Source organism: Perognathus longimembris, chromosome 11 (assembly GCF_023159225.1).
Source record: "Perognathus longimembris pacificus isolate PPM17 chromosome 11, ASM2315922v1, whole genome shotgun sequence".
In the NCBI taxonomy this organism is placed as follows: Eukaryota; Metazoa; Chordata; class Mammalia; order Rodentia; family Heteromyidae; genus Perognathus; species Perognathus longimembris.
Window position 1 is genome coordinate 63181755 of NC_063171.1, and position 14364 is coordinate 63196118.

The following is a 14364-nucleotide window of genomic DNA, read 5'->3' on the forward strand; positions in this document are numbered from 1 at the left end:
TCATGGTAAGATACAAAAAAAAAGAATCTGCCTAATTAATGAACTCTCGTGTAGCTTCCTTTAATTACAAGAAACTTGAGGTTCTGACCTGGAGATACAAAGTGCTCTCATATTTCTTCGATTTCTTGATTTCCTGGTGTCTCTTCGCCTGGCAGAATGAAGTCCCCCCCAGAGGGGAGAGGCCAGCGCAGTGCCGGAGCAGACATGTCGGGCTCTGTGAGGAAGGCCACAGACACTGTGGGTTTTTCCAGTGGCGGAGGAGGGATAACAGGGTGACAGGAATCAGATGTCCTCAAGCCATCCTCAGATCTCACCTTCGATAGTGTTCCACAATATTACACTAGAAACCTTATCATTGCCACTGTCTTGACCACATGGGTCCACTCTGTCCAAAGATTGTCTTTCTATGCTTCTTCCTCTGGGCCAGGCCCAAATGAACACACATGCTAGTTTGCATGGAGATTCCTTTTCACATCTTACGCGCATTCCTAAAGACCATTCCAACCCCATAGCCAGATTGCAGGTGCAAAGCCGTGCCCCAGGGTGCTAATTCCACTGGGAGATGACTCCTTCCTTCCAGAAGTGCATGTTCTGCCGCTGAGGACCTTTCTACTTACAAGATGGTTATCATGTGGTGTTTTCCGGGCTTACTCGTGGCTCACGGATTCTGCCCTGTTATAAATCAACAATTACTACCGATTCCACACATCCTGGGTGTGAAGCAAATGCGTGCTTCTGTCCATCTTGAACTCATCATTTCCCAGTTCTGTTCTACAGAGTGCTAGCATAAGAAGAGACCTGGGAGAGGAAGATGGCGCCACCACAGTAGGGAGACACCCCGACTCGCTCCAACTGAATAGCGAGCTGGGAACTCCAGCACCCAACACCCCATCAAGAACCCAGCAAAACCAGCAGCCAGAAGCAGCGGAGAAACGCAGGAAACAAAAAGGAGCAAAAAAGAAGAGCCGAAAACCTACATGGAGCCGGAGAATCTCCGGGTCACCCTTCCCCCACCAGCCAACCCTGGCCTGAACAGGACCAGGCTGGGAAAGGGGACCCGGTGAACGGCAGACCAACTGCCGGGACAGCAGAGTCCAGACAGCGAGACTCCACGGACACCAGGGAGAGTGCGGACCAAGACACACGGCGACGGCGGCGATGGGAAGTTCAGGCCCACACCGGGAATGGACGGACGTAAGCAGCTGGGGAACCCAGTGGTGCGGAAGGAGAGAGCCAGGGCCGCCACCACCACCTTTCGCCACACCCGAAGGACCAACGGCGGCACAGGACACACACACAATCCAGGACCAGTGAGTCCCCCATTACCCCCTCCTCCAACGGGAGACCAGCTATCAGAGACCCAAACCCTACAAAGAAGCTAGATCTCCCTCCCTCCCCGTCCCCACCCCGAGGGAACAAAGAACCTCCAAATCAGGCGGGAAGCTCCCATCAGGCGCTGGGAAGTCACAGGAGTTTAGCAGGGGAAGGGCGGAGCAGCCCCAAGGCCGCCCAGGAGCCTGAACTGGCCGAACCAGCCCTGCCCCCTTCCCAACAGGGGCCGGGGGAGGCCAGCAGTGTAAGCCCCACCCGAGGCGCCTGGACCTCGCGGACCTTTACAACTAAAATCACAGGTGCTGGTGGGCAATACCAGCACAGCAGGGACACCTGGGCCTGATCACGCCCCCCCCCCCCCCGCAGTGGAAGCGCAGTCTGAGGGCGCTAACCCGCGGCTGGACAGTTGATCCCACTGGGCCCACACATACCGCCCCCCCACAGCAGACTCGCAGGAGGGCGCAAGCACAACCCAACAACCTGGGGCTCGCTCTGGTAGGCATACCCCGCTCAGGTGGGCGGGGCCTCCGGTGACAGCGCCCGCTCTGGTAGGCACGCCTACACAGGAGGCGAGAGCCCACCAGCGGCAGCGACCACTCAGTTTGGAACATTTCACACAAGTGTGTGGGCCGCCCCTCAACAACACTGGCCCAGAGAGGTCCACACAGGAGGGCGAACCACCTGAGAGGTGAGCTCCTCTGACCAAGATACAAAGTGGAAAAAAGAACCAAAGAAGAGATAAGCCTCCACGCCACGCTGAATCAGCGACCAGCAAACCCCCACCAGGGGCACACTAGGGTCAGCACAACACAGCGGCTGGACACTATCCTGCAGAGAAAGACACAGAACCTACCGGCCTCCAAGAGCAGGGAGAGTGACCACCTTAGCAACAACCGAGAAGGTCACGCTCACCCATTGGGAAGCAAGGTCCAACAGCCAAACCCAAACCCAGAGCCAGGACACCAGGACACAAGGCTCCCACCAGCGGACCAGCGGGAAACAACACAAAACCAAACCAGAGAAGCCACCCACAGATCCCCAGATGTGCAAATCACAAAGAAATATAACACAGCTCATCAAAGAGCAAGCCAACTCACCAGCTCCAAAAAACAACACGACTGAAGAGGAGATGGAGAATAAAAAAGCAAATGAGGCCATGTTAACAGAAATAAGGGAAATCGTCAGAATCGAAATCAGAAAACAATTCCAGGAGTGTCTTGAAGGACATCCAGGAAGCCAAGAAAGAAATGGAAGCAAAAATGGATACAATGCAAGCCTCCTTTAAAGAAGACCTTAACATCCTGAGAAGTGAAATGCATGAAAAAATAGATTTAAAATACAGCTCTTTAAAGGAAGAAATTTCCACGATCAGAGCTGATCTGACAACCATAAATAGCTCTCTGACATCCATAAACTCCGCAATTGAATCCACAGAACAAAGAACCGACCATATGGAATCCAGAATCTCTCGCTTGGACAATGAAGCAGCCGACAACAACCAGAAAATGACCACACTCCAAGAAACACTGAAGCTTCAGGGAAGACTAATCCAAGAACTAATGGACAAAGACAAGAGATATAACCTGCACATAATTGGAATAGAAGAAGGAGCCGAATACCAGAGCAGAGGGCTTCATCATATTTTCAATAAAGTTATTGAAGAAAACTTCCCCAATCTCACAAGGGACCCCATCCAGGTAACCGAAGCCTATAGGACACCTGGCAGGCCAGGCCCCAGAAAAGCCACCCCAAGGCACATAATATTCAAGACTTCAGTTCTCAAGAATAAAGAGCAAATTCTGAATGCAGCCAAAGCGAAGAAAGAAATTTTCTACAATGGGAAGAGGATCCAACAGCAGACCTCTCCACACAAACTTACCAAGCTCGAAGTGAGTGGAAGAACACCATCCAAGTAATACAGGCTAACAATATGCAACCTTGGATCAAATATCCAGTGAAATTGGAGTTCACATTCGAAGGGAAAACCAGACCTTTCCATACCAAAGAGGATCTAAAGGAGTATGTGAATAAAAAACCAGCCCTACAGCGAATTCTAAGAGGGGAAACCCACCTAACAGAGATTGTACAAGAGACACAGACAGAAACAGAAAGAAACTACAATAGCCAAAGCCCAGCAGAAAGAACAGCTCACTAAAGACAAGGAAGAAAAATAAAAAAGAGGAAAAATCAGCCCAACAAGAAAATGGAAGGAGAAAAACACTCTTATCCTTGATCTCTTTGAATATCTCTTTGAATATAAATGGTTTAAACTCTCCGATAAAGAGGAGCAGACTGGCAGAATGGATCCGCAAACAAAAAGTTGACATCTGTTGTCTACAAGAGACACCTTACAGCAAGGGACAAAAACAGGCTCCAAATGAAAGGATGGAGCAAGATCTTCCAAGCAAACGCACCTACCAAAACGGCAGGTATAGCCATCCTGATCTCAGACAAGCTGGACTTTTCATTAAAATCAACTCAAAAAGACAAAGAAGGACACTACATTTTAATACAAGGAAAAATCCAGAATCAAGACATCACGGTGATAAATGTATACTCACCAAACAAAAGAGGCCCTACATATGTCAAGCAAATTCTCACAGAATTACAGAACAAGATAGACGCAAACACAATCATAGTGGGTGACTTTAATATCCCACTCTCTCCAAGAGACAGATCCAACACTCAGAGGATTAGCAAGGGAGCTGAGGACCTAAGTAACACCATATCGCAAATGGATCTGACAGATCTATACAGAATCTTTCACCCTACAGAGACCCAATACACCTTCTTCTCAGCAGCCTATGGATCATACTCCAAAACAGACCATGTCATAGCCCACACAAAGAACCTCAGCAAATACAAAAGTATTGACGTCATCCCATGTATTATATCTGATCACAGTGGATTAAAGGTAACCCTCAATAAGAACGGTTACCACAGAGGCTATACACATTCTTGGAGGCTAAACCCCACACTGTTATCCAATACTTGGGCCACAGACCAAATTAAAGATGAAATCAACGAATTCATAAGCCACAATGACAATGAAAATACATCACAAAGAAATCTATGGGACACAGCTAAGGCAGTACTGAGGGGCAAGATCATTGCCCTCAGCACTCACATTAAAAGAATGGAAGCAGAGCAGGTGAATAACCTCATGATTTAACTAAAACGACTGGAGAAACAAGAAATGACTGAATCTAATTCGACTAGGAGGAGACAGATCACAAAGATTAAAGAAGAGATAAATCTGATTGAAAATAGAAAGACCATTCAACAAATAAATAAGACTAAAAGCTGGTTCTTTGAGAAAATAAATAAAATTGGCAGACCCCTCGCAAGACTTACAAAAAAAAAGAAGAGAAGAGACTCATATACGTAAAATCAGAGACTCCACCAGAAAAATTACAACAAGTACACACGATAGTCAAACAATCATGAGGAGCTATTTCCAAAACCTCTACTCAGCAAAAAACAATAATTTTACAGAAATGGATCAATTCTTAGAGAAGTACAAACTGCCCAAACTGAACCAAGAAGAAATAAATCAACTAAATAAACCAATAACTTACAGTGAGATACAGGAGGTAATCAAGAACCTCCCAACAAAGAAAAGCCCAGGCCCAGATGAATTCACCAACAAATTCTACAAAACCTTTAGTGAGGAGCTAATACCAATGTTCCTCAAACTCTTCCGTGAAATAGAAACAGAGGGAGAAATCCCAAACTCACTCTATGAAGCTAATATCACACTCATTCCCAAACCAGGCAAAGATCCAACAAAAAAAGAGAACTACAGACCAATATCACTAATGAACACAGACGCAAAGCTCCTCAATAAAATATTAGCTAACAGGACCCAGAAACTGATCAAGAAAAGTATACATCATGACCAAGTAGGCTTCATCCCACAGTCACAAGGATGGTTCAACATCTGTAAATCAATCAACGTAATTCACCACATAAACAGAACTAAAATCAAGAATCACATTGTTATCTCAGTCGATGCTCAAAAAGCCTTTGACAAAATACAACATCCATACTTATTAAAAGCTTTGGAGAGAACAGGAATAGATGGAACGTTCCTCAAAACAATTAAAGCCATATACAACAGACCAACTGCTAATATCATATTAAATGGAGAGAAACTTAAATCATTCCCCCTAAATTCAGGAACAAGAAAAGGATGCCCACACTCCCCACTTCTTTTCAACATAGTGCTGGAATTCCTAGCCATAGCAATAAGGCAAGAGGAGGACATCAAAGGGATCCACATCGGCAAGGAAGAAATCAAGTTATCCCTATTCGCAGACGACATGATCTTACATCTGAAGGACCCAAAAAACTCAGTCCCCAAACTCCTACACCTAATAAACCATTTTGGCAAAGTAGCAGGATACAAAATCAATCCACAAAAGTCAGTAGCTTTTCTGTACACCAGCAATATACAAACAGAAAAGGAAATTATGGAAACAATTCCATGTACAGTAGCCAAAAAAAAAAAAAGTACCTAGGGATCAACTTAACCAAGGACATGATGGACTTATTTAATGAAAATTATAAAAATCTAATAAGGGAAATCAAAGAAGACACAAGGAGATGGAAAGACCTCTCATGCTCATGGGTAGGCAGAATCAATATAGTGAAAATGGCCATATTGCCCAAATTGTTATGCAAATTCAATGCAATCCTTATCAAAATCCCAGCCACATTCTTCACTGAAATAGAGAAACCAATCCATAAATTCATATGGAACAGCAAAAGACCTAGAATAGCCAAAGCAATTCTAGGCAAAAAAAGCAGTGCAGGAGGTATCACAATACCAGACTTCAAGCTCTACTACAAGGCCATCATAACAAACAGCATGGTATTGGTATAAAAACAGATCGGAAGACCAATGGATTAGAATTGAAGATCCAGAAATAAAACCGCACTCTTACAGCCAGCTGATATTCGACAAAGGAGCTAAAGACATACAATGGAATAAACATAGCCTCTTCAACTACTGGTGCTGGGAGAACTGGGCAGCCATATGCAGAAAACTCAAAGTAGACCCAAGCCTATCACCATGCACCAAGATCAACTCAAAATGGATCAAGGACCTCAATATCAGACCTGAAACCCTGAAATTACTGAAGGACAGAGTAGGAAAGATGCTAGAACTTATAGGCACAGGAAGGAACTTCCTGAATAAAGTCCCAGGGCCACAACAAATAGGGGAAAGACTCGACAAATGGTACTACTACAAATGAAAAAGTTTCTGCACAGCTAAGGACATAGCCACCAAAACAGAAAGACAGCCAACCATATGGGAAAGGATCTTTACCAGCACAGCAACAGACAGAGGTCTAATATCTGTCATCTACAGAGAACTCAAAAAACTAAGCCCCTCCAAGCCCAATAAACCTATTAGGAAATGGGCAAAGGAGCTAAAGAGAGACTTCACAAGAGAAGAAATAAAAATGGCAAAGAAACATATGAGGAAATGTTCAACATCCCTGGTAGTAAAGGAAATGCAAATAAAAACAACCCTGAGATACCACCTCACTCCAGTTAGAATGGCCTATACTCTGAACTCAGGCAACAACAAATGCTGGAGGGGGTGTGGGGAAAGAGGAACCCTTCTCCATTGTTGGTGGGAGTGCAAATTAGTACAACCACTGTGGAGAACAGTACGGAGCTTTCTCAAAAAGCTCAATATAGACCTACCCTATGACCCAGCCATACCACTCCTAGGCATCTATCCTAAATAGCAAGTCCCAAGATACCAAAAAGACATTTGTACTTTCATGTTTATCGCGGCACAATTCACAATAGCCAAAATATGGAAACAACCCAGATGCCCCTCCACAGATGAATGGATCCAAAAAATATGGTACCTATACACAATGGAATACTACATAGCGATTAGGAATGGTGAAATATTATTATTCGCAGGGAAATGGTCAGAACCTGAACAAATAATGTTGAGCGAGACAAGCCTAGAACACAGAAAACAAAGGGGCATGATCTCCCTGATATATGACTGTTAACAAAGGGAGACGGAGAGACAGTAGAGACCAAGTCTGTGAAACCAAAAACTGCTTGTCAAATAGTATTTCCCACAGGATTGGGGCAGTGACCCAACAGTATGTAATTAAAACCAAACAATTACTCAACACATAAAGGTCAAAAATTGACCTCTCAGTGGAATACAATAGCTCAAAATCAATGTATGTACATTCATATAAGACTACTGTCGACATATTGTCTAATATCGACATTACATTTAAAGCCCTAGGCGAATTTTCTTAGGCGTGGCCACGTGGCTACTGTCTATGTTCTTGATACATTGTATATTGTATATATGTCTACCTGACCTAGAGAAGGGAAAAACAGGGCGTAAGAAATCACAAGAAATGTACACACTCCCCTACTATGTAACTGTACCCTTTTTGCACAACACCCTGTCCAAAAAAATTTGCGTTCAATTAATAAATAAATTAAATTTTAAAAAAAGAAAAGTAGGGGGGGAAAAACCCTCACTAGTGATTCCTTTTTGCCCTTTGATAACATAAATGGGGTAGGGTGTTAATCATTTTCTTTTTACCCTTTACCTTCCTCTTCTACCCCCTTCCAACCCATTTTAAAGCCAAAAGACCTCCATTGTCCATAGCTTTGAGAGCAGTGTGTTCAAAAGAACATACTATAAGACTAGAATGTTTGAAGTATAGGCAAATATTACCAATATTTATTTGTTTGTTTCATTTCTTGCCAGTCCTGGGGCTTGGACTCAGGGCCTGAGCACTGTCCCTCACTGCTTTTTGCTCAAGGCTAGCACTCTGCCACTTGAGGCATAGTGCCACTACTGGCATTTTCTATTTATGTGGTGCTGAGGAATTGAACCCAGGGCTTCATGCATGCAAGGCAAGCACTCTACCACTAAGCCATATTCCCAGCCCCTACCAATATTGATGTATGTATTTAAGTGGATTGGGTTGTTAATGACAATCTCAGATAAAAGTAAAATTCTGGGAAGCCTGGGCATGGTGCTACATATCTGTAATCCCAGCTGATCCCAAACTTGCATTGGCAGAAACACAGCACTGTGAAACATGAAGTAAAACAGCTATGAGTTCAAATCTCAGTAGTGGGGCCAAGGGAATCCATAAATTGCCTGTTCAAAAAACAACAATGGTTTGGTTCTATTTCCCCTTTCCCCCTTCTCTCTCTTCCTCCCTCTTTCTCTCCGTCTCTCTGTCTCTGTCTCTCTTTGTCCTGGGGCATGAACTCTGGGCCTGACCACTCCCTGAGCTTCTTTGGCTCAAAGTTAGCACTCTACCACTTGAGCCACAGCACCACTTCCTGCTTTTTCTGTGTATGTGGTGCTGAGGAATCGAACCCAGGGCTTCACGCATGCTAGGCAAGCATTCTACCCCTAAGCCACATTCCCAGCCCTTTCTTTTCTTTTTTGATGTGTTTTCTACTTGAAAGGTTTTGTTGTTGTTGTTGTTGTTGTTTTGAGAAAGAGAACACCATAACATTACTCTCAAAAGTAAAATTTTGTCATTGTTGTTGGTCTTGGGTCTTGAACTCAGGGCCTGGAAGCACTTTTTGGCTCAAGGCTTATGATCTATCCCTTTGAGCCACAGTGCTACTTCCAGTTTTCTGGTGGTTCATTGGTGATAAGAGGCTCATGGAAACAAACAGTACAAGTAATGGATACAATGCCTAACGTATGAAACTGTAACCTCTCTGTATATCAGTTTGATAATAAAAATTTGAAAAACAAACAAACAAACCAAAAAAAAAAAAAACGAAGAGACCTGCTACCCGCCTAACAGTCAATACTTCCCATCCCACGGAGCTAGGGGAAAGAGAACTATTTGGGATATCATTCTAGCTTTCTCCTCATTTCCCACGTGATCCAATGCAGCGCTCTCTCTGCATCTCCACAGGTCTTGAGCGGTCCAGTAGGAAAGCACATGGCTCTGCCAGGAGCCGGCGCCAGTGGCCCACACCCGTAATCCTAGGTACTCAGGAGGCTGACCTCTGAGTCACAGGTTAAAGGCAGCCTGGGCAGGAAGTCTGAGTGGGACTCCTTATCTCCAATTAACCGTTCAAAAAGCAGAAATAGAGCTGTGGCTCAAAGTGATCGAGCACTAGCCTTGAGCCAAAGAGCTTAGGGACAGCACCCAGACCCTGAGTTTAAGACCCAGGATGGACACACACACACACACACACACACACACACACACACACACACACACACACACACGACTCTGCAAAGGCATTCACATGACACACAGATTAAGAGTGTTTATCTTTCAGGCTAAAAAAAAAAATCTATTTGCAAAATTTAATTTCCACAAAGGTGCCATACTGCATGTCAAATCAGAAGACCCTATGTTTAAGAGTGAAGCCTGCAATTAACTAGCCCCTGCCCTTCCAAGAGTAAAATGTTAAAAAAAAAAAAGTTTCCTTTAAAATGTTGAAATTAGGGCTGGGAATATGGCCTACTGGCAAAGAGTGCTTGCCTCCTATACATGAAGCCCTGGGTTCAATTCCCTAGCACCACATATATAGAAAATGGGCAGAAGTGGTAGAGTGCTAGCCTTGAGCAAAAAGAAGCCAGGGACAGTGCTCAGGCCCCGAGTCCAAAGCCCAGGACTGGCAAAAAAATAAAACAAAAAATTAAAAATGTTGAAATTATTCTGCAAATTTAGACATGATAAATATTACTTTATTTGGTCAAATCTTTGAATTATGAGTCAAAATATTTTAAGACAATATTTCTTTCCTGGATCATATGTTAATATCAGTCCAAATCTGTATCCTAAAAGCCAATTCAAAAAGATGTGTCAATATTTATTCATTTGCTAATTTGTTTTTGAACCATTAATGTGATAGCAATGGAACTAGGCTTAACTCACAAGTTATTTGAGGAAATCATTTCTTTACTGAAGGAGAAACACAGTATCAATACTTGGCCCAAAGGAACTGACCAACAAATGCTACTAGTTCTTAAAAAATATATAGTTTAAGAGCTATTCTTTGAAAGGATGTTTAGAGTGTTTGTTGTTGTTGTTATTGTTATTACCACTACTACTACTATTAAACACTCAAAACTTCACCTAAAGAGATTGACGATGTACATAATTATGTGAAAGTCTCCATAACATTGCGTACAGAAAAGTCAGTTAGCTAGAACATTTCTGTATTAGAAAGAACTTTCCTCAGTTCATTAACCATCATCTTGTGGCATCCCAGTGTCATTAGAAATTATATTTTAAAGCACAGCCCTAATTTGATCACACAGACGTAGCTTAATTCTTTTCAACGAAATGTAGTCTTCCACTTCTTACAGCCATCATAGTGCTGAGGATATAATAATATGCACCTAACAAATACTTGTTAAATCTTAAAAGAACTGAGAAGGACAGTGGACAGTCTGAGGTCCCAAAAGATATAGGTCAGCCAGGTGCTGGTGGCTCACACCTATAATCCTAACTCCTCAGATCTGAGTAGCAGTAGAGGTTGCAGTAAAGGCAGTTGGGGAGAGAAAGGTAGACTCATAGGAATCAGAGACACAACTCTAGTTCCGCTCCTTTGGAGGAAGTTGCTGGGGAATTAGAATGTGGAGAAGATCCCCTCCAGAACAAACCTTGAAGTCCTCATCTCCTTCCAAGAGCCCAGTATAGGGAGTCCGTCTGGGAGTGACCAGGCCCCAGAACATTGCTGAACACAACAGAGACACCTGCAACTGAAGGCGATCAACAGCTGGGGTGTGGCCAGAAAAGTCCAAAAGAGCTTCTGCCCCGCCCATCGTCAGCCCCAGGCCACGGAGGGAATTCTCTAGGCCCTAGCTAGCCCTGAGAAGAAAGGGCTAACGCTTCACACTGTGAATAGAAATAGACACATTTGATGAGGGCCCCTAGTCTGTAGAATGTACAGTGAATCCGACTCAAAAATAACAAGACAATTGGACTCATCCATTAAAAAAAATGATACTGCACCACTTGTAAAGAAATGAAAAGTGTGAAAACCAAGAATGTAGCCCCCCTGAGCTCCTAGAAACAATAGGGCTTGTAAAATTTCACTGTCTTAGAGTTTACTCTTAGCTTCTATAACTCCATTTTGGTGACTCCATGCTGGAGGGCTGCACCCGCGAGACTAGTTCCTTGTAATCTGACATTTTAAAATATATGTAGCCCTTGTTCCTCTCTGTATCTAGGTAGCCACCATAGTAGTAGATACAGAAATGCCATGGCGACTGCCAGGTTGGTCCACTTATGATTGCGTCCTGGATTGTTTTAGCCCGCTCGTGCTTGCTCAGTTGATATTAGAGGAACATGGTAACAATTATAAAAATAAAGTTGCTATTAGGTCAGCCTGGCTGTGAAATTCTGCTTCTGTGAATGGCTTGTTTAACCCACTTGTGACTTGCTCTACCCCCGGCGTTAACCCCTGTGTCTGTGCTACGTGCCCACCTGCTGTAGAACACATAGCTTCTACCTTTAACAACCCAGCCCTGCGGTGGCTCATGGCTGTTCTTTACCATCCCAATGGTGGAGAGCAGACGCTCTGCACAGCTAAGTAAAGACTCCTAGCCCAATTGACTGAGTTCTGGTGATTTGATTGTCATGAGTTCGAGTCCTGAGTGACCAGGATACAACAAAAAAAGACCTAGGGGGAGAATATAGATTAAATAAACTAAGTCAGGCTTGGAGAGACAAAGGATGTATACATGCTTTCTGGAAGGTGTGGGTGCTAGATTTAGTTTATAAACTGACATGTGAACACGCTGAGTGGTAGGCAAGTGTATACAAATATATTGACTAAACTAAGATAGACTCAAGGGAAATCTCAAATCGTGTAATGCCTTCGAGAGGCAAAATCAAAGCTCAGCAAAATAAAACAGCAGGAGGCAGGTACTGAGGAGGGAGTCAAGGGGGAAAGGTGGACAGAAGAAGAGGGAAAGACGAGGAGAACGCCATGTTGGTGACCATCTGTTTTTGTGTACAGAAAAGTATCTGCAAACATTCCTTTTCACATTGATGATCATCTTTAGGTAGTAGAAAGGAGCTGCCGTTCAAGGCATCTTGATCAGCGCCCCCACTTTCGGCATTCCCCCCCATCCCTCCCAACCCCAACCCTTCCTCACTTCTCTTAATTTTGTGGGATGTATGTTGACATTTTTTTTTGTCAGTCATGGGGCTTGAACTCAGGGCCTGGACACTGTCCCTGAGCTCTTTTCTTGCTAGTGCTCTACCACTTTAAGCCACAGTGCCCCTTCTGAGTTTTTTGAGGGGTTCACTGGAGATAAGAGTCTCATGGCAACTTTTCTGCATGGACTGGCTTTGAACCGCAATCCTCAGATCTCAGCCTACTGAGTAGCTAGGATTACAGGCATGAGCTACCAGCCCCACATAGACTTTTGTGACTGTATTTTCCTACCTTCTTCTTCCACTCATCCCACCCATACCCCCATTTTGAGTACCCACATCCTGGTGTCTCTTTTGTTAGATGGCGAGTTAGCCTTGCTAAGGAACGACATCATTTGAGCTCTCCGCTGAACCTACCATATTTCAGTTAATCTGTTTGTGTACGCTTGGATACCACCCTGATGGAGACGCATGTGTTTATGACACAGGAGAGAAAACATACAGCTTGGCTTTCCAAGCCTGAGCCCGCTCCTTCTGGATTTCCTTCTGCAGCCAGCCCTTGCCCCAAGGCCTCCCGCTGCTGTCTCATATGATCTTTCTCTCTCCCGTGGCCTCTCCCCTACCCAGCGCCTCTTCCACTTCAGGACACGCCTCTCCTCTTTCCTCTTCCCTGAGCCTCTCAGGCCCCTCCCTCAGGCAGAATTCATTTGCTCCTCATCTGTATTCTCCGGGCACCACATCGCTCCTTCCTTATCATATTCTGTTATGGTTATGTCACTTACATGTCTATGAAATTTATTTTTTCCAAAAAGAACTTATTTATTACCATGGCCTGCCACTGAGCTGGCATGGGGCAGGTACAGAATTTATTGAATGAAACTGTGCATTCAAAACTATTTTCAGGTGACTTGCAAGTTCCGTTCAACACAGAAGCAGTGCACATTCATAGGCAAGAATCCAAACCTGGTCAGATCAGATCACATTGGTTTGTGTCGTGGCTCGTGTCACAATAAGAAATTATTTAATTGTTTCATTTCTCTGTTATTTGGTTCCTTCCTGTGTACAACATTGACAATAGCTCTTTAAATTTGGAAGTGTAAGCAAAATCATGCCTGTCTAGTATGTCATCTGTAATACTTGATGCCTGTTCAGGGCTAAATAGGTACTAGTTTCACACAAATTCCATCAGATTCACGTGAAGACTCTGGGGGGTACCTTTTCTAATTGCTATCATCAGTGTGTAAAGGGACTGTAGAGCTCTGGCCAAATGGAGTCAGTAGTTAAATCCCCAGGAAGGAGAGGAAGGAGCATTAGAAGCCACAAACTTAGAATAAGCAGAACAAGTCTTAAGCCAAACTTGGCAGAGGCCGTTTGAGAGATCACACTGTGTTAGCTCTCATTTCACCTCTCTGCGTCCCTGCTCTCCTACCTGTAAAATGGCTATTCATCTATGGACCCTGAAAGAGATAGCACGAGCCTCGTGGTGTGTTACAGACTCAAAAAAATACCAGTTAGCACTACTCTAGGAGCCTTCCAGGGCTAATAGTCTAAATGTGTGTCATTGAGCAACTTGTAGAAGAACCTTGATTCTAATCAATAGTGCCCACAACTACAAGAAAGTATGATTGACTGTAAGAGACAGCCATTCCTCATATAAGAATGTCTTCATAGCCTCTGCATGGAATGTCGAAAAAAGAGAAGCACAAACTTGGAGATACGACAGTGTTTATCCAACTCTGAATCAAAAGAGAGAAAGAGACTCTAAATCTAGATGAGTCCCAGAAGAAACATTGGGAAACAGGCAAAGCTCACAGGATTTACTGTGATGTCATTGAACAATCAGTCAAGCCCAAGCAAGATGGATCACGCCCTTAATCTCAGC